General features: G+C 36.5%; 1 long non-coding RNA gene across 3 annotated transcripts in view; it reads right to left on the reverse strand.

Moving 5' to 3' along the window:
* The window catches only part of LOC138686112 (uncharacterized), a 68072-nt gene that overhangs the window by 45350 nt on the left and 333 nt on the right, over window positions 1-22389 (reverse strand). The window contains exons 3-4 of one of the 3 annotated variants that reach the window (XR_011325451.1): window positions 12224-12339; window positions 6847-8089 (exon numbers count right to left, since the gene is read on the reverse strand). This is a non-coding gene — a long non-coding RNA (uncharacterized lncRNA). The other 2 variants (XR_011325447.1, XR_011325446.1) reach the window with 2 other exon arrangements.

Here is a 22389-nt window from a genome sequence, read left to right on the forward strand (position 1 = left end):
GCTGCTGGATCAGTGAAAGCTTCAGATTGTGTCTATTACAGTAAACACCTACTTGCAGACCCATAAAATATTTTACAGAGGCATGCAAGTGCGGACATCTTTAATGTAAACTTATGTAAACATGTAAAGTAGTGAATCTACTTCCTAGGAGTTTTAAAACCATTAACATGACAAAAAATTCTCTCTCTAAAGTATTTTAAAAGATTTTGCAACAGACTGTCAACTCTATAAACAAAAGCTTCATTGACCTTACTGAAATTACCTTAATTTATTCTAGATGTGCATTAAATCCTTCATGCTCTACAGATGTATTGGAATAACTCAGGCAGGGAGAATGGGGATATGAGAGAACGCTACACACCCGCACCTCAAAACACAGCTAGCAGAACTTACTAGAGCATCCTGTCTGAGCAGCCATTTTATTTAGCCTTTCATGACTGACAGTCAGCCAGTTGATATAACTATTCTAGCATATCAAACAAAAAACCCAGCACACTGAATTGTAAAGCATGTCAAAGCTTGTCAATATTATACAATATTATTTCATAAGCTATGCTGTATTTGGCAGGTGTCATTTTCTTAAAAAGCTGCTGTGTAACTAACAACTTTTAAAACTACTTCTTTGTCTAGCTTGTAGACTGTAAACCACTATAAGATGAATACAATGCCAGGTAGAAAATTGGTACACAAGAGAGGTCAGCCACTTTTAGAAAATCACATCCATAAGAGTATTCGCTTTGTTAGTACATGCAGCCTAAGCTTCAGTTTCTCTTTTCCTTGCACAGAACTCTGTCTGCCACTCTAAGGGCCTATCAAGCATGTTCTCCTCTCTGATTCCCTACAAAACAAAATGCTTTCACATTTCTGTGATAAAAATGAATTTTAAAGTTCCCATATAAGTAACAGGGAAGGAAACCTCATTCTTCCTAGTGTTTGTTTAGCAGCTAGACTTCAAACATTCTGTGAAAAGCAAACAACTCCAGGAAAAGGAAAATTGAAACACAAGCACACTGAGCAGATGAAAGGTTTTGAACTGCATCTGTAGATTAAATAACAGGTTAACAATGATGGGAACCAAATACATAGTTACAAATCCAAGATAAAGGGAGGAACCAAACTACACAAGGTTCATGACAAGTATTAATTCTTCTACAGATAATTTTGTAGGGTTACTGTTCTTATTTTATACACCCTAGAATGAGAAATTTCTTCTTTGAGCAATGGGGGATCATGAAGCTTCAATGTCAGACAGAATTTATTCTTTTAACTTCTGTATATGAAACAAACAGCAGCTTCAAACATCTGAATTTTAAGGAAAACTAATTATTCTGTATCAGATAAATGAGAAAGTCAGAAAATGCCACAATATTGTTGGGTGCTATTGTTTTGGCCTATAACAAATAATCTTCATCCTGACTCAAAATGTGTCATTGCCCAGAAATATTTATTGCATTACTGCATTGGAAAAATGAAGCAAGAGCTCCCTCTATGTAACTCTGGATGCACTACTTTGTTGTACTGCGTTATAGATACATTTGGTTTATATTTTACAAATCTTACTGTGAATGATGCATATAACAAATTGAGAAAATTATTAAAAAAAAATCAGAGTTCTCAGCACTAGACTGAAATAGTTTTTTCAGTAAAATTATAGAAAATAATTTCAGGCTAAAAACTGTAAGACTGTTACACTAAATGAGTTGGTAGTAAAGACCTATTGAAGGTACAGGGCTAGAATTTCAGATGAAGCATGCCTAGTTTCTGAGACACAAACACTTCTGCTTGAAAGTAAGTTAAACCAGGCTAATAAGAAACATCTGAGAAGGCTCATTATTATAGCTACAGTCAGATGATAGTAGAATTTACCATTCTCGGCTGTCTTCCCTGCCTCTCTGTTGAAAGCTTCTGCCCCCACAGCAGGAACAACTCCTGAACCATCAGAGATCATTCACTGTCTCACCCAGATCACAATACAAAATTATATTGATCCTGCTTAGGGTTACTTTAATACCCTGGGTAGTAAACGGCAGTTTTTCAGAACTTGTTTCATGTGTGGTTGCTCCTGCTGCAGAAGCAATAATCTCCAAGAGAATGCCAGGCAGACAAACAGTAATTGCTTCAGCCAAATGAACTTCAATCATTTGTGTTTGTAAATTAAAATTCTGAACACAAAGGTGATTCTTTAGTGATGCACTGTAGAAATGGGAACTGCTACAACACTTCCAGCCTATCTTTGCAAGGATACTCCTGCCTTATGTAAACAATTCCTAGAGCTATTTGTAATTTTTCACAGAATGTTGGCAGGCAACTCTGCAACTAGGGGGAAAAAAATGCCTTTCTTCATGAAAAAGAATCAATAATGCATGATGGTAGTGAGCACTGTTAACATATAGTCACTGTAGATATTACTTACTGCCTTGAAGCTGTACAAAATGATTCCGAATTTCACTGCACTTCATACATAAGAAAAGTCATCCCTTACCCATCCTTTCATTTCAGAAACAAAACTTTTGACAGCACATTTCAAATTTAAGGTGGAAAATTACCTTCCATCTTGAAGTTTGGGTCAGTTCTATTTTAAATTTAACAAGCCCTGGGATTGATGTGATTAATGTTAAAGGTAACTAACATGTTAACAGTATGAAAGTCTTACTGTTTAATCTGAGGTTTCCTCCCCTTCTCCTCAGTGGCTAGGCTGACAAGCATTTTGCACAGAGAAAGGAGAACAATGCTGGGAGCACACTAACTTCACATATTCCTTCCTCATACCTTGAGGAAAGGACAAGTGTTCCTTAACTTCAGAATCACTGGTTATCTAGCAGAAACACTTATACATACACCAAAATCTCCATCAAAATGTGTCACTTTGACCAGGGCAGTTTTCTTGTCAACCTGAGCTGTTGAGACAATTGCAACCTAATTGCTGAAGAGATCCTCCAAGACTGCTCTAAGGACTTTCAGACACAGAAAATCCTAAGAAGGCTACTTCAGAAGTCTTAGGATTTAATCATAAGAATGACAGTAACCAGCTTGGATCATTTGATTACAAACTTTTGCCATGCTTGCATTTTGTACAGCATATTCCTCTCCCAAAGAACAGATTGTGAGAGGCTTGGTGCTTTTAAAATTTACAAATGTCTTATCTAGATCTTCACAGCAGCAGTTTATTGCTGGGGTATTAATGTGTCTCTGGTTTATACTCTAGCTTTGTGGAACTCTTTGTGTTGACACATCCCCAGTACTGAAAATTGGTTCAATAACTGCTCATCTGTATAACCCACTGTAAAATACCAATGTAGTGGGTTTTCTGGACAACTAGAAATGTGTAATAAGAACTCAGACATTATGGCATGGAAGATACTTCTCTAGACAGTACTGATGACTCCGGAGTTGCAACACTAATAAATTAGATTCCAAATATAGAGTTGTAAGGCATGATCCAGGTATGATTACAAGACAGGTGGCCATACTTCTGATAACTATAATCTGCCCAGTATTAGTAATTTGCTGGCAATCACAGTATCAGACCTCTGGCAATTCTGTGCACGTTTTCTGGCTGCTTGAGCCCATGCAGTAGTATCTTCACTGCCTTTGTGAGACCAAATAATTACACTAAATTTACCTGTGATGTGATCACACAGTTATTTGGGCTGACAGGCCTAACAAAATGATATTAATCTTCCCAACCAATGGCAGAAGCAGCGTGCAGAGGGACAGCCAACGTAGTTGAATCTTCCTTGGCTGCCAGAATGGTGGGAGGTAGACCACTGGCACCTGCTGCCTATTAGAGGAAGTAGCCTTTCATTTTGAGTAAAAAAATTAAGGATTTACCCAAGGATCTAAAAGTGTATACCGAGAAATTCTATTCAATAATGAAACTTTTAGAAGAAGTATATTGTGTTGATTTGTCTCTACTGAAAAAGGACATCTTAATACTGAATTGTATCTTTTGTTAATATTTAAATATGGGTCAGGCAACACCAGTGTGAATTTGCATTCATAATTCCTTTCTGAAAAGATAATTTGACATGCTCTCCTTTTTCACTTTGCTGTGTATTCAGCTTTAGTTGCAAAGATCATTTACTGTGCTAATGCCTTTCCCCTTAAAAAATGTCTGTGCATGCCATGTCTCATGATGAATACCCATTTGTAAACAAAGTAGTGATTCATTATTATAGCTGAAGGGCATCGTTTTTACCTGGATATAAATTCATCATTTTTTAATGCCTCACAGCTTGATGCTTGAAATCTCATCAAGCACTCTGAAAGCTTCATTGACACAGATTGATGATCCAAACAATTAACTTAATAATGGCATCAGCAACCAGAGGCTAGTATCAACCAGAGAAAGAGTGAGCCAAGTTCATCCCTAGTGTATGCCTAATAAAGTCAAAGAAGGTACGCTTGGGATCTATTTATTGCAAACAATATATTTGACCCCTTTTTTCCTTTTCTGAGCTAATTTTATGAGTCTAGCTATACTGCATTAAGAAGTACTCTGTGGACATCAAATTGAAGCATTTTTTTTTAACAGGTTAGGTACTGTTATACACTATAAACCACACTCCTTTCTCAGAATGGTTTCAGAAAAGCTAGTAATCTGTGAATATTCTGTTAGAGCTCAGCTGGAGATAGCCACTTCTCAGCTGTTAATTACTACGCTTCACATGAGATACAGAGATGTGGTAACTGCCCATGTATGTACTTCCAGTCTGCTCTAATGCATAGTAAAATGCTATTCAGTAAAACCCTCTTTGGTTTTTTTTCTAGCTTGTCTAGCTAGAAAAGCTTTCCTGGTTTTCTACCATTATCTCAATGCATCTCTACATGACCTGGGAATCCATTGATGAACATAAGGCATCATTTGAATGCAGGATGAATAAATCATAATTGTCTTAAGGAAGATCTTCTGCTATGGACTTTGATGGATTCTAGAAGATTGCAACCATTACAACCACCTCATTATTATATCCTTTGCTATCAATCTTTCTGCAATATTAACCTCAGCATTTAAAGTAATCCAAAGTACTAACTCTTAAAATTAGAATCATAGAATCATTTAGGTTGGAAAAGACCTTTAAGATTATCAAGTCCAACCATAAACCTAACACTGCCAAGTCCACCATTAAACCATGTCCCTACATGCCACATCTACATGTCTTTTAAATACCTCCAGGGATGGTGACTCCACCACTTCCCCGGGCAGCCTGTTCCAATACTTGATAAGCCCTTCAGTAAAGAAACTTTTCCTAATATCCAATCTAAACCTCCCCTGCCGCAACTTGAGACCATTTCCTCTTGTACTATTGCTTGTTTCTTGGGAGAAGAGACCAACACCCACCTTGCTACAACCCCCTTTCAGGTAGTTGTAGAGAGTCTCCCCTCAGTCTCCTTTTCTCCAGACTAAACAATCCCAGTTCCCCCAGCTGCTCCTCATAGGACTCGTTGTCTAGAACCTTCACCAGCTGTGTCGCTCTTCTTTGGATGTGCTCCAACACCTCAATGTCTTTCTTGTAGTGAGGGGCCCAAAACTGAACACAGTATTCGAGGAGCGGCCTCACCAGTGCCGAGTACAGGGGGACAAACTAGGGAACTTAGTTCTTCCCTAGAACTCTGTGACGGTTTAACAGTGAGCCTAATGTCTTGTGCCAACTGAGGTAATCGTACCTGACAGACAGTGCCTGGGAACTGCCAGTTTCAAGCTGGAGACTGACAGATGAATAGCTTGCTTTCTGAAGAGAGCCAGGTGCTTGGAGTTAGATGTAAAGGGCTTAGGTATTGCCTTGAAGCTAAGCTATTTCATCCTCTCTTTGATAGTAATAAATGGGAGAAATTCACAAGTCAGATGACTATAAAAGTACTCCAGATCCAAAGACGACACCTGCCACTGTCTGTCTGCCTCTTTTTCCTTTTTTTTTTAAGTTTTTGTCATTTGTTATAATATTGATAATTTCTACAGCCTCATCACTCCCTTCCTCTACCAGAGTTATTTTAACTCAGATTTGGAACAAATTCTTCAGATATTTCACAGCAGTTGGTAAGTCTTTAATGGTACGGTTAGGGTTCCCATGTTAACACTAATCCTTTTCCACTTATACATCTGGCACCACGGAAAAAGCATGAGTGCCTAGCTAAGTAATTTTCCTGCCTATAAGAATTCAGGTGTGACTATACACAGATAGCTACTTGTATTTGCCAGGTCTGTTGCATGCATCAGTGACCTTGCAGTTGCAATTTACTTGCAGGAGCAACAAAATCTTACATGTTAGATATGAAGATACTATTCACTACTTCAGGAATGCTGATTTTAATACAGTTATTAACAAAGTAAGAGAAGCACTGTGTAACTACTGAACTTTCTTGTATTAAGATGCTGGGTATGTTCAATATGGGGTTGTTTTTGAGAGAAGCAAAAGTGAGATTAAGGTCATTCTAATGAAAAAGACTATTAGAGACAACACAGCATGCAAATAAAGATGATGATACTCCATACACAGTCAAAACTACAGATTTGTTTGCTAAAATCTAATGCATAAAAAAGAATTAGTGAGGAATGGAAGATGGTAACCGGTAGAGAGCAGGGACAAAAAGAAGAGAAACTGTGAGAGAGTTACATACAGCCAGGTCAGCTGGAGGTCTAGTCATGCTCTTGAAGTATGAGAAATTGTAGGGAAGGCAAGAATGCATACACATGCATATATTTTAAATTCATTTCTCTGAAATCTTTTAGTTCTAGATGAAATTCTTTGCTACTGTTCATAATTTCTGAAAAGCAATGAATCTAAGTTGAATCTGAAGAGGTAAATGTGATCATCTATTTATCCTCTTTCATAATATAAGAGCAAGGAGCCATTCAAGAAAATTGAAAGACAACAGGCTTGAAGTTGAAAGGGAATATTATTATAAAGCACGTAATTAATGTGTTGAACTCTCCACCACAAGATAACAATGATGTGATAGTAGCAGACAGAAAAAGCATACATTTAATGAAAATAGTTACACTAGACAGAATATTAAAATACATTTTCATAGATATAAAGCAATTAGAGTCTTGCTAGATATATCAGATGTTATGACAAACCAATAAAAGCAAGGAAATGAAAGCAAAATATATACCCCTTTATTCAAACTTCACTGTTATCACAACTGTTATACAAAACAGAACATGCGCTACAACTCAAATTCTGATGACTTTAACTTTTAACATGCATCTCTTAGTCAAGATCTCCCCCTCCCTTCAACCCTACTTCTTTTCTGATAAAAATGTGTATGTCTGGGTTTTTTTTCATTCAGTTCTGCTGTGTATATTAGTCTGGTGAAGATTTGTAAATAGAGAATAGATAAGAGAAAGTGGTGTCTTTGACAGGCAAGTTTAATGTTTTGGTGCATGGTCTGTAATGCACAACTGCTCTAAACACCAAAAAAGTATTGTTTTCAAACATTGCTCAAATTGGATGAAACAGAAGCATAGTAGCTAAATATTTTGCCCACTAGCATCTGCACATGAATTTTTTCCTTTTGGTTGATGAAAATGCACAGTTCCTTATGAAGAAGATTGTGTATGTACGTGCGCTCAGACCTCAATCAGTAGATTGGCACAGCCCAAGCACCACCAGTCAAGAGGGCATGCTTTACAGGCTTTACTGTAAAGCATCTCCTTTGTCCATGAGGTTTGTGTAGAAAACTGTAGATTACTTTAAAATGACCTAAAGGTAAAGTGACCTCAAATTCACCACAAAAAATAATAAATTATCAATGTATTAAAGTTCTTAAGCCTGAGTTTTCTAGCACTGATACTTTTAAAGAGATACCAGGCAATGTGAAAAGGTAATTTCAGCCCCAGCCTAACTGAAAAATCTTTTTTTTTTTTTTAAACAGATGCCCCCACTGCATAATTTGATTCAACTATACTGGAGTATTTGATGCTGGCCATTGTCAGTTCCTTTAAAATAACAGATAAATGGACTATTTATTTGGCTTGGCACACCAATTCCTATGACAGGCTAGCCTATTTTACTTCTGTTGTTTTCTCTTCTAAGATTAGTGTAGGTGTGATTATCAGGTTCTTAATAGATGCTCATTAGGAAACCTGTGTACAGAATAAAGAAAAGGGAGTACATGTAATGGTACATCTACCTTTAGACTAACACAGTAAAGGACATAGTTACTTCTCCATTTTCAGAGTAACTAGGTCTTACTTTTAAACAGAGCTAGATGTGTAGCTTATAGATTAGATAGAGATTATTTTCAGTGATTTATATTAGCACAGAAATTGAAATTTCCAATATAGGACTATGCAGATGAAAAGCACTACATTATTTTATTTTATATATTGTTCCAACTTCAACAAGATGTTGGAATTAAAATACCTGTTATTAGTTTGTACTGAGAATACAGAAAAGACCAGTAATACAAAACATATTATGCCATTTTATAGACACAGCAATAATGAAAACATTGCTAAAGCATTGAGACTTGCCAGCTACTGATGAGACTCAGGAGAAATTCTTTAACAGATGTTTCCTACATCAAATAGCTACTTAGCCCTCTCTGATTACCATGATCTTGAGAATTCATGACTTGATTCAATGATCAACACCTCTTCAGCAGTCTCATAAAAACCAAATTCTTGCAATAGGTTTTCCTTCCACGCAGCAGCTGGTAAAATATATTTATGGCCTTCAGTCCCTTATGGTGAAGTTGCATTACAGCACTCTTGTGTTCATGACATAATTAGGGTTCTGTCAGCACATTATTCATACACTGATGAATGCACATCCCATTTTCTTTGCCATTTTAAAAGCTACTATCCTCACTGTGACTAGTAACTACTGTACTACAAGCTGACCTGACCACATGCTTACTTATTGAAAATTTCAACTACTGTCCTCCAAGATTATTTATTATTATTTACTGCAAACTTACTTCAACAAGCTTCCTTTGACAGCTGTTATTTATTATTTTTAAATGCCCCCTAATATACAATGCTCTGAATACTATTCCCACTGGATAGCTTCTTTCTTTAGCTCCAAGTTTCATCATTAAACATTGTGTAGGCACCTTTCAAGAAGAGATATCAAACTCATTCTAGACTAAGAAGTCACCACATGAAGTGAGAGCTTTAGCAGCTTATACCTAAGACTACAATTAGCAAGAAAATAATAGTCTGAGATACTAGATAAGCCTGGAAATATGGATGGTCAAATGAACATTGTTTTAACACAATACCCAGATCTATTTGTTTCATCTTCTTTCATTTATTTTTAGAAGTCTTCAGATCTAGGTCACGCTAACAATATTTTATATCTATAACATACACTTCATCCCAACAATACTTGCTCAGCTCACAAAATATACATTGCACGTCTAACACCAATGAAATACACTCATTTTTGCAAAAAAATACCTTGAAACAAACAGACTCTGAAAAGAAATTCTTGCCAAGGAAATGTGGGAAACCCCTTGATTTTTCATATTATTATAAGATTTTTAGAGTTATAGTGTAGCTTTTTGTCAAAGTTTATACCTCTTCAATTTTCACTGATTTTCATAAAGAAAATACCACAGCTCAATTTATGTTTTCTGCTGCTTTTCATTTCCTTTAGTATTTATCCTGTTAGTATGAATAATAACTCAGGTACCTGGAATGGCATGATTTATTTTTGCTATCCAGCACATGTTAAAATTTCTTATAAGTAAGATGAAAATAACAGGCATCTTGGGCCAGGACAAATTACTTCTTTTAAAAAATGTATCTTTATAATAAGTATTTTTAATTCAGTTAAACTTTTTTACTTTTAATAGCGTAAGTCATGAGTAATAATTCAATTGAAATTAATGGACCTTTTTTAGCATATAACTGGCACAAGAAAAATAAAACCTTTGATTCTCAATAAATATTTCTTACTAGCAAGTCATCTTATTTGGACTAGAACACAAGAGATAGCAAATCACTGAATAACTGGGTAATTCCAGCAACATAGTTTTTATAATTACATCCTGAACAACACTGAAATTGAACATCTGAACTTAGCCTAGCAGCTTAAAACATACACTTCAAAAAATATCACCTTGCCTACTTCTTGCACATAAATCATAGAGTGCCACCTTGCCTTTGCAGCCCTTACCTTCTCAACTGCTAAAAATTGCTGGCATCATTAACTCACTTCATATTATGCTATTTCTCTTTCTGCCCAACCTGTCACCACCTCATTTTCTCCTGCATCCCCTGGTTTGACAGATGCACTTGCAGTAATACTTTTCTAGTTTTTGACTTATTCAGATTCTGCTATATTGCCAGCTTCCTCCTGAGAGTGCTGCTGTATCAGGAGCCTGCTTCCTGTGCTTGCAAGTAGAACTAAAGTAGACTTCCAAGCACCACAAGAACTGCAATATTGTGTCCTACAGATACGCTGCTTATTTCCAGCTTAACCCATGCTGTGCGGATTTATCCATGATTTAGAGGAACAACTGACTTTTCCAAGGGAAATGCATGCAGCCCACATTACTGTGGCCTAGACAGCTCTGTCTCGCTAACACTGGTAAGGAGCACACTCTATTATTTGTACACAGTCTATACAGAACATTACACATAAAACTGAAAAATCAAGCAGATTTGTATTCTGTGTTGTTTGATTGTATGTGTCTGATTTTTAGAGCTGCTGATCATAGCTATTCTTTTGTGTACTTTACAAGACCTTGTATAAAACTGGCATATAACAAATAATGAGTTTCATTTTTATTTTTAAAATAAATTTTAAAAGGGAATCTAGACTATAGTGGTGATTGCAGCATAGATAGATATGGAACCCTATCAAAATCGTGAAACTGCTGATACAACATTAATTCAGTAAGAAATTAAAGGAGAATTAATTAAAAAATCATTATTTCTAGAAATCTTACAATCAAACAAGTTTGGTGACATTATTAGACCACATGCAATTCTGATTAAAAGCTACCTGTGAAAATATAAAGTAAATTAAACCACCTGAAAGATCTAAAAAAGTAAAGTTACAAGTATCAAGTTGGGGTGTATGTAGAGGGGTCTATCAAGTACTACTCTTGGCCCTGTTCACTTCAACATTTTAGGAATGGTCAAAAATTACTGTACTGATAAAAGGTATACTGATATTGACAGGTAAACATGCAGGGTAGACAGGATCACTTAAACTTTGTCTGAAGATATGCTGTAGTGCACTCTTCTGATCAAGTAAGAAACCAAAACATACTGTTTCTAATACCTTACTCCCTTATCCCTGCTAAAAACAAGGAAACCCTGTATCTCATGTAGCTGTTACTTCTCTCAAGCTGCCCAGTGTTTAATTGCAAAATAAACAGGGTTTAAATGTGCATGCAATCACAATCTTTAAAATGACCCAGATGTGGCTGTGGGCAAAGAGAAACTGATTTCACAAATTACTCTTATTTTCTTAATACCTGTCTTTGTTTTTAGTCTGCCTTTGTTTCTAGTCTAGCTAGGATCTTAGAATTATTTCTGTGTAATATCTGCCAATTTAATTAATGGTCTGTTTACTCTCTCTTCCAGATCATTAATGAAGATGTTAAATAAGACCAGTTCTAACACTAATCCCAGGGTGCCGTGGCAGACACCTCTCCTCACAACATAATTCATCATACCCTTTGTTTGGAGATTGTTTGGATGATACAGCTGATGTAAAAGGAGGCTGCCCACCTGCGTGGCTGTGTTAACCACAGGGAACATATTACACCAATTACTGAAAAACTTCACTGACTTTGCTTCTTGCTGCAAGCCAGAAAATTAAGAGTGTTGACAACTTTCTAGAGAAGAGCTCCAAACATTTTGGTTCCTTATACCTGAGAGACAGTTCAGCGACCAGATCACTGTAAATGCTCTAGATGACAGACAATTCATGGAAGCAAATCCCTACTTTTTGAAAAGATGTCCTAATGAATTAACTGAGATAGATACAAACTCTCAGTTTAAAAAAAAAAAAGACAACTCAAAACCTTCAACTCCTAGAAGAAAGCAACCTATTTTTCTTAAAGTGCTCCCAAACCAGAGCATATTAGGCTGAAAGTGACTTATGAGAAGTCAGCTTCCTCTGCATCTTTGAGGGCAAAATCTATTTAGCACTAACTGAACTGTATTTAAGTTACTTTGGACAGACACTTCTACAGATGGAGGATTCTCGAGATAATTTTTCCTCCAGATAATGATTTAGGTAATGTTGTTCTTACCTACCTGGTATCACCGCCTCTTTTTTAGTGGTTTGAATCCCTTCTTCTGTCATAGTTTGTTGGTGTAGTTTTCCCTTCTGGTAAATCAGTCTATAGATGATCAAAGCGAGGTCTTTCCCCCTTGGAGAAAACAAATATAAAATAGGACACTTAGTAGTCACTGTGAATTTCAACAGGGTTTATTCCCTTTATTTAAACATTTTACATAATCTCTTGTGAGCCATAGTTGAAGCTTCCCACTATTACAAAAAGAGTCCAGGGGCCTTACTTTTCAAGACAGCAGTCTGCTCAAATCCAAGACTACTGTAATAGGTTATGTCTTTGGGCAGCTTCTTACTGTGTACTTTCATGATTCAGATATTATTCATGTTGTTAGTAGATATAAACCTTCATCCAGTGTGCTTCTGAAGTCCAGTTACAGGCTATCTTTGGTTTATTTTATGTAGTTCTTTCAGGTTGTTTTTTTTCCTCTCCAGATTCTACTTAGTAGTAACCAATGTTAATCTTTCCCTAGTTACTCCAGTGTCTAACACCTTTTACAGTGCTGATACTTTTATCCACTGTTTTCACAGCTTCTTTTTTCCTTAGATCTGACTTAAGATGGGTAGTAGAACAGGCACAGTTCACAACTACTTTCTCAACAACCCTCCTTAGCCTCTGATGGGCCACACTCTATTAATACAAAATTCTCACCATTTATGAAGTCTGCGTAAGGGAACTGAAGGCAAAAGCTTGAAATACAGTAAAGAGAGTTCAAAACATCCGAAGGCAAAGGAATAAATCATTCATAGTACTGCAGTGTTGCCAACCCTTAAATTGAAAAAGTGCATCCAAAAGCAAGGTTTTGGTCTTTTTGAACTTTCCAGGACTCCTGGAAACACTTTACTCATCAGTTTCTATCAGGTTATACCCTGCCAAACAACCTTGCTGCCAAAGCAACATTCTCCCCACTTCACAAATCATGAGAAACTTTATTGCACAGAAGCCCACCTCTTACTGCTCTAGCAGTTTAATCAGCAACTCTTTATTGACAGTCCTCTGCCAACATCTCTTAGATACAGTATTTCATTATCAGAAGGGGAAAAAATAACTAAGGGCTGCAGCCTGTGCAAAATATGATTTGAAATTTATTTAAGTAACATGAAGAATTTCACACAGAATTCAAAAACACAGTGAGAGAAATCTCGCTGATGAGCAGGGTGCATCTCAGACTCACAGAAACAAGCAGATTGGAAGAGACCTCTGTTGTTCACCTAGTCTAACGTCCCACTTAAAGCAAGGCAATATTCAAAGTGAGATCAGGTTCCACAGGGTTTTCCCCAGGAGTAGCCTCCAAGGGTGGAGATTTCACATGCACCTTGGATAACCTACTCTTGTGCTTAACCCCTTTTCATGAATTTTTCTTTTTCTTATATAGTAAAAATTTGCTTTCCTGAATGTATTGCATTGCCTCTTGTCCTTTTGCTGTGCGCCTCGGAGAAGAGCCTCTGCATCCTTAACAACTTCCCTTTTCCTTAAGCAGGTGAATGCAGCAATCGGAGAAGTGTAGAAAGCCTTGCCCTCCTCTTCTGCTAAGCAAACGCTGCTCTCAGCTTCTCGCTGTTCATCATGTGCTCCAGTTCCTAAACATATTGGTGGAGCTCGGCTGGACTCTCTCTAGTCTGTCAACGTCTTCCTGTGCTGAGGAATCCAAAACTACCCACGGGAATCTGGATGTGGCTTCATGTGTGCTAACTAAACAGAAACAACCGCTTCTCTTGACCTGGTGCCTATACACCACCTGAAGCAGCACCGAATGCGGTTAGCCCCCATTGCCACAAGGGTGCACTGCTGGCTCATTTTCCATTTGACCAGCAGACGCCTGCAAACCCGACCAGCAGCACTGCCTCTCCGCCAGCCCGTCCCTACGCCAGCATTTGTCGCATGCGGTTATTCCACCCCAGCAGCTGGACTTTGAAAAAGAAGCATCTTCTTGCTTCTATACGAGCCCAGGTTTCTTTGCTTCTGAGTCGCCTCACGTCTACAAAATACACTCTGAAACCCAGCAACTCATTAACCTATTCTGGTCTTTGAGGCCCACACTTGTTTTCTTTTTTGCTTCCTTCTGCTCCCTAGTACTTCTTAGCCCTTGAGGTAAAAAAAATCTTGGCTGGTCCTTCTCCCCTTTTGAAAGCTCTCCCCGGCTTGAAAGCCAGGAACGAAATGAAAACCTCAGCGGCAGTACTGATACGCTGCTTCCTTCCAGCCAGAAGGAAAAATCTTTTTCCACTCTCCATGAGGAAAGGCAGAAATTCATAAAGAGCTAAAGCTTTTTATCCTACTTCAAAATTGTCTCTAGCCTTTACCAAACTCAGCAAGGTCTATCCTTGCTTCCAATCTGTTACCGTTGACTGATGTTCAAGAATAAAGTGGCAATTGTAAGCTCTTTGGGCCAGTGCTTGTATGGCTTCATCAGGAAGCCAGACGCCACTTTTGGACAAAATGAGTATTTTAGAAAATGAAAACGAAAATAGAAATAAAATTCGTAAAAAGGGACATTCACATTATTTCCACTAGCTAGTTTGAGTTCTGTTATTGCATTCTTACATGACTTGCTGATAGGGGTGCAAGTAATAAATATATGTATGGAAGGCATCCAGTTTTGTTTGATTTACCGGCATTGTTTGAGGAGCTATGAATCATGTCAGAGATTTAAAGGGATTACTGATAGAGAAGAGTGTAACCTTTCTTCCAATACAACAGCTGTTCCGAAAAATTTCCATAATAACAGTTGCTTTTAATTATATAAAGAACTGCAAAGCCTTTTTAGCTTCATATCAATAATGCAGCTTTGATTCAAAAGTTGCTAAAGAGATAATCCTCAGCCTTTTTTTGTCAAGGCCAGTTTGTGAATAGCAATGATTTAAATCCCAATGTCATAAATTTTTTCAAGGGAAGGAAAGAATAGTCTTTATTTCCCTGGAACTTGGACTGTAAAATTATAAACAATGCTTGGAAAACATTATTTTCCTAAGAGTCCTTCAAGAAATGCTACTGATGCCTAAACAAATACATTTAAAATAAAAGTATCAGAAATATGGCACAGACATGAGAAAAAATTTATCCTAGACTATCTAGTCCAACACTACTGATAAGAATAAAAAATCTCTTTGTCTAGAATCGGTGTGTTTTACTAAAGAAGGATTATTTTTAGTAATTTTCAAGGCCCAGACTAGTCAGTGAAAATTGTATTTCTTTATCTTCCATTCTCCCCGCTTCTCTCTTTGATTGAATACTGGCCTCTGACTGCTTAATGCTTATTCATTCCTCATCTTCTGGGCAGATCACTAGTTTGTGAAGATAATTAGAGACCCCTGCTATTCCTTCTAAGCCTTGAATCTTCGGGCTAATTAAAATGGAGTGCTGCATATACACATGCAGCTGATAAAGGCTTGCAGCAAGGTACTAGGAATCATAGTATTTGTGTAACAGAGAAGTAAAAACCGGTTGCATCTGCTAGGAGAGTTTTTGCTATGGCCCTCATTGTATTTTGCCCAGCAAACTTCACTTATTTTGGTTTGTTATTAGAGTTTCATGGATCTTATAATACTATCTATGCTTCAACAAATATTATCCTAATGTTTTTCAGGACAGCATTAAAGTACAATACCTAAACCTGAAGGAAAAATGGCAAGTTATTCATCCCAAGATCATCTTCTCCTAAATCCTCTTATTTTTTCTTGAGGTGTTAATCTTACATGTAAAACATCCAGTGTAAGAGAATACACCTCAGAGCACTGTATGTATAAATGCAGTATTGGCAAGAAGGCTACAAAGAATGTTTCTGCCTCTCTCCAGGTACCAATTTTCTCCTTTTTCCTTTCATCTGTTTTAGCATGTAGATAGCCTAGAGGCACTGCTGGACACTTTTTCTTAAACATCTTCAAGGCTTTACCCTTTGAATAAATTACTACAACTTTTAAGTATTTTCTTTTCTCCTCCAGACAAATGTAGTAACTTTTACTTGATTTAGGAGGAGCCAATATCCATCAACAAAACCAGGAAGACTACTGGCACTGAGCTGTGTCTCAAGATGCAATAAAGTTCTAAGCACTGTTCATAAGTTGCTAGGTAGGTTGTCTGTACTTATGCCATGAATATCCAGCTTCAGTAAGATCTGCTCTTCCCACCCTGAGGCAGTTGCACATTGCTGTCAGACTTGTTTCTCCAAATGAAGTTAAACTATGACTGTAAATTAGATTATGCTATTGTGAATGGGTAGAAGCACCTATGCTGATGGATTTGAGTATCTAAAAGCAAGCAGATGATTTATCTGGGAAGGGAATAAGAGCCTTTAAGGAGCCTATAATTTTCAGTAAAAATTTATAAAATAACTTTGGGGTTTTTTCAATTATTTTCCAAACATTTTATTTCTGAATTTAGGCTGGGTCTGAGTCAATTCTTCTCCAACATTATTCTATAATTTAAGAACTGCAAAAGATGTTTTCCCCTTTGGGCATAATATTTTAGAAAGAAAAATTCAGGAAAGAAATTTGATATTGCTTAATATGGTTGTGGAACTTTGAAATGTCATTATTTGTGTAATACACAGAACATTTCTGAAGAAATCCATGTATTTTCAGATCTTTTTCTCCAGTTTTGCTTTCTAACACACACAAAAATATAATACTTAATCTGTAATAGTTTGATCTCAGAGGACGTAAGAAGTCAAAACCTAGGGCTTCCCACATTCAACATCAGTGCTGCCTAGCCTTGAACATACCTATGTTACCAGGAAGCTGTGTCTCTGCTATAGCCAATTTTCTGCCCCTTGGATGTGCACAAGCATTAAGACTTGAAGGTACCAGTTTCTTTGTACCTCATATGTAGATGGAATTGACTAACTATCTCTACATATCTTGCTTTTGGAGTCTGCTCCAAGAGGTGTAGTTTCTTGTAATATTTACCAGGTCAACTTTTGAACAGAAACATGGTGAGGATAATATTGTAGTGGTCTCCACAACTCTCTCTTCTCCTGGCTTAAAATAGTCACACAAGGAATAATACAGCTAGGTTCAAAGCACTCGATCTAATTTGTTGCAGCATATGGACTGCTGATCTCCTGCCACCAAAGGAACTGCCATTATCAGTGGATTATTAGGTACTCTGATGGAGAAAGAGGAATCTCTTTAGTAGTAAAGCATTTCCTTTCAATAAAAAAACCACAAATTATTGGGTGTAGATGGATACTGAATACTTAATAACATAACTAAATAACTACATCAGTAAGACGCAGATTCACTCCCAACAAGGCAAAATTAAATTCATACTCTCAAAACCTCCTGTGACAATTAATGGCAAGATCACAGCCTAAAATCAGAATATCCTTCCAGAGATAGTTATATTACAAAACATGACATCTGAGGTGGCTATGTTCAGCAGTCAGATGCTGAAAACTAGATTTGGTAATTCCAGGCTAATCTAAATGACCTTGGTTCCAATCATTGCTTTAGTTAAAAACAAAGTACGTTATGCAAAGTAAAAGCACTCTGATAAGAGAGATGGAGTTAGCCTCAGCTCAGAACACTGTCTATTCTACTCTCCTGCATACTTTCTCAGGAGTTAGAAACTCTAGGATCAATTGCTTTCCACTTCCCAGGGGAAGGATTCACCACTGATTAACCAGGTATCAATGGATTGCTATAGCAGCTTAAGGAAGGTGCCACATTCTCTTTTTTGAAAAAATTGCTTTGCTTGGATATCTGACCAAAGGAGGTGGTTCACGGCTATGAATCCAGAGTGCAGAGAGGCATCCAGGCAACTGCATGGCACTTCCAGACAGTACCCGGCTCAGCATACAAGTGAATCATATTCTTAGACATAACTCTCCCCTTACACTGCATAAGGAAAATATCTGACTCCTTGAAGTTACACAGCAGGGTATCCAATAGCAGGAACTGGCATTGTTCCCTGTGTGGCTAATGGAGAGAAAGACTTAATGAGGCCTCTGCTCTAAATCACTGTCTGGTGAGGTGCCTACCTTTTGCCATTGATCAGATAGGGAGTTCAGAGTTTCCATTACCTTGCAAATATAGTACAGTCGATGGACCTCATTTATTACTGAATTTTAGGGAGTGTGAATAGCTTGCCTCTCTCCTTTTAAGTCTAATTCCCTCTTGTGGATTTAACCCTTTAGTCTGAACAGAAGAAAAATTCAGATTTAAGATCGATTAGTTCTGCTTTTTCTTTTTTTTTTTTTTTTTTTTTTGCCAGCAAAGGCTAAGAGATTAACACAGTACAAAGGTCTCAGGAAAAAAGTATGATTTTCAGTGTTTGAAAGCAATCCACATCTAATTCTGGATTGAAAATGGCAAAATTACTCTGCTGAAAACTAACATGTCAAACTAACCAAGATTTTCAAAGATTTTTTTTTTTTTCATCTCTAGGGAAATCCAGAATCGATACAGAGATAAGAAGCTATTTTTTCTAAAAGAGTGGTGACTTGCTTAAAGCCGGACAGTAATTGACAGGTAAATCTGTCATATTATTAATCACTATGCAGGGAAATCCTGGTAATATTGTGACAATATCAAAATATTAGTGAACTTTTTAAATATAATTGCACACATAAAGTGGTTTGGGTTTTTTTGTATCCTCTCTCTGTCCTCTAAATCATGTCCTGCTTTCATAACATAAAGTAGAATGTATTAAACTTATAAATAAGAAATTTACCTTCTTGTTTAGTGTATGAATTGGAACCATAGGAATATGCTTATCTGTGACCAGTTTTCAACTGGTATAAATTAAGATGGTAGTATTAAGTTTCAACTATCCCTTTTACTTCCAATCCATTAATTGGAAGTATTTTCAATGTATACTGCATGTTCAGTGAGAATAGTACGTAAATTGTAGCATTTTATTGCGGCTGCAACAATGAAATAAATGCAAGAAAATCCCACACTAAAACTGTTATTCACAACTTAGTTCATAATTTTATATTGATACTCTACTGCAATTTCCAAAGAACATCCTTGCTTTATATCTTTACAATAACTACGGCTGTAAAAAATAAAGTTACAATAGTATGTTTTCTGTAATGGAAAGTAAGAACTTTCCACCAATAAAAGGATCCCAGCACTCAAGGCATTATTTATTTTGAGATAACTGACAAAAAATAATTTAACTATGCATCCATATCAACTATGCATGACCTTCAAAAATCACTGGCAGACCAGGAATTCATAACCAGAACACATTCCCTGAACAATGCAACTGTTTGGATTAATTGCATTAACAGACTTAATTTAGAAGGATTTGGGAATGTTTTTACAAGGTTTAGGAAGGATTTCATTAGGATTACATGATGAACAATTTCGAGTGTGCTTAACTGTTCACATTAACTCTCTAGGCAACCATAAACAGATCAGTCATCCACTGCTTATTAATTCTTATCCAAGATTTTGTCACCATAAGGGGAATGTCTTTGTAGTTCATTGTATACTTCAACCAGCCAGAAGAAAAAACCTATGCCTTAGCGAGAATCTCAATGCTGACATTGTTCTTCGGACTGTTGGATTAGAAGAAAAGGATATGCTTGTATTCTGCATATTTCTGTCCTCTCGTGTTGCCTTCAGAGAAATATAACTTTACTATTTAGTCTAAAATGATATTCCATTTAAATTAGTCTATATTTGCCATATGATAATAATATTCCTTGCCAACAGCTTTTTTCAAAGCTTTGTAAATTGCAAATTTAACTTAATGTATTTAAAATGTGCACCAATGTTCTAAGACTAACACATTAATCCAAGGGAGAAAATGCACATAAAAGAGGTTGGGCAATTGGATGCTGGTAGCTCTACTCTTGCAATTTAATCACATCAATTTGTGATTGTGACATGAACTGGTACAACAAGGCAGGGAATCAGGGCTTCTGTATAAATTCTTAAGAATAGAATAAAAAAAGGATTGTATACTTTTCATAATTCTGGGAAACCTGAAATTTTTGAAAGAAATGTGTTTTTTTTTCTAATAAGATCACAACTGCAATAATATAGCATATGTCAGCAAAAATATGAGAGTCCAGTTCTCAGCACACTGTTCTATTGTATGCTATTATCTGAACGTAAATATTGCAACTGCACAAACAAATCAAGAAATGGTGCCCGAGAACACCACTGGGAAAAATAACAGAGGCAGCTGTGCACACAGCTACAATAACAGGGGACAAATTTATGAGCATATGTAGATTTACTCAATTTCTGTTTTAAAAATAGATATTACCTTTCACTGTAGGTGACTTGCCATTATTTGCTATATCAATTATCATATACAGTAGAATGCTATGATTTTGTTGATGTAACAGCGGACAGGAAGTAAAAAATAGTCAAATGTTAAACTTATACTAGAGTGAGATTTATTTGCTTGTTTGTTCTTGAAATTTGCACATTTAATTACCTGTGGGAGAGATTATTTTTTGTGGACATTGGATTTTTCGAAGTCAAAATAAGGTGTGAACAACTATTGATGGAATTACCTGCCAAGAAATGTTATTATTCTAATAAAGAACCCTGAAATAAATTTAATGAAAGCTTTTATTTTGTAAGCAATCCATCAGCCTCCTTTTAAAACTTGCATGTTACAAAATATGTTCCTTTGTAGCCTGGGAACTGCAATGTTGAAACTGAATGGCAGCAACTGAGATTTCCTGACTCAAGGAATTACTGTTGCAAAAGCAGCTAAGATTATTCTACTTGGAATGCTGTAAAACACAAACAGTTATATGTTTCTGTCTTGGCTGCACTACTATGTCATTAAAAAACTGTATCAGCAATAATTTTGCCCACACAACTTCATTCAGCTGCTGTCATTTAGGTACTTCTAAAAAACATCCTGATTTAGAGTTCAGCATTGCGCATTTATTTCAAACTATAAAACTGTCAGGCTGGTATCTCTTGCGGTGCTGTTACGTCTCTTCCCTTTGTTGGAAATGTATTCCTAAACACTTTTCTTAAAATGTTCTTAAAGTGAAGAAACTCCCAAATGTTTTATCAACCATCACCAAACACTTAATATAAAGCTCACCAATGATAGTTTGTACGTACCTGGGATTCAACTTTTAGTGGAATAAAAGCACATGCAAAAGGTGAGTTACTGCAGAATCTCTAGTTAAAATTCATTGTTTACATGAGTGCAAAAAGGGGTAGAGAACCTTAATAAATAGTTAGTATTGCAGCATTTGATGCAACTGCAGAATTAGATGTGGAATTGAAAACCCAATCTGCTGTAAAACACTGCACAAACCATCTACTGAAAAATATCCAGTTATAAAATCCCTTATCATGAAAAACATTCTATTTGATAACCAAGTAACAGGAATTGTTATTGTCTGTACTTTTAAGGTGCTTACATATGAATATAGAAACCTGACTTATGCATCAATTTCTAACTGCCTTGGAAGAGTAGTAAGGCAGGACTCAAGGGCAGCAGAAATATCAGTTTGAGTTTCACATACCATTTTGGAACATTGGTGATTTCTGGTCTCTGCGTAGTGAGCTTAACTCTCCAGCTAATGATTGCCTTATTGTTTTAATTTAGAATGAACACAGCAAAAACATCACTGAGAAAAAAAAAAGAATACATTTGCAACAAAGGGTAGGATACTCTAACTTTAGTAGCACACCTGAATTCACAGTTTTATTTCAGCAAACATAATTACTTTAACCTGATTTTGTCACTTCCTTTCAGGAAAAAAAGTTACTTTTTTAGGAGTAAGATGTATTTTGATCGAACCCAGATAAACAGCTGGATGTGGACTGTTTGTGTAAGAAATAAAATTGAGAGATTTCGACCAATGTGAGTATGCCTCATGAGGTGGACATCAGGAAACGGTGTCTAATGTGCTACCTTCAAATGCACATTCCTTCAATTTTGTTAAAGCTCATTGAGTTTATGACACCCATTCTTACTTCAAATGCAGCAGGAAAAGGCGCATTTTCCTTGTCTAAACTTGGACTGACTGCAAAAACCTATTAAATATTTACTTTTTTAAGGCTGAAATGAACATCCGAGTGTGCATTGAGTAAGTCTTAAAGGCAGATGTACTTGCAAGGGTGTTTTAGCCAGTACCAGCAAGCCCGTGACAGCTAATTAGCTATTGGAGGACATTAGAAGTTCACACTCAAGAACAAA

This window comes from Haliaeetus albicilla, chromosome 1 (genome assembly GCF_947461875.1).
Source record: "Haliaeetus albicilla chromosome 1, bHalAlb1.1, whole genome shotgun sequence".
Taxonomy (NCBI): domain Eukaryota; kingdom Metazoa; phylum Chordata; class Aves; order Accipitriformes; family Accipitridae; genus Haliaeetus; species Haliaeetus albicilla.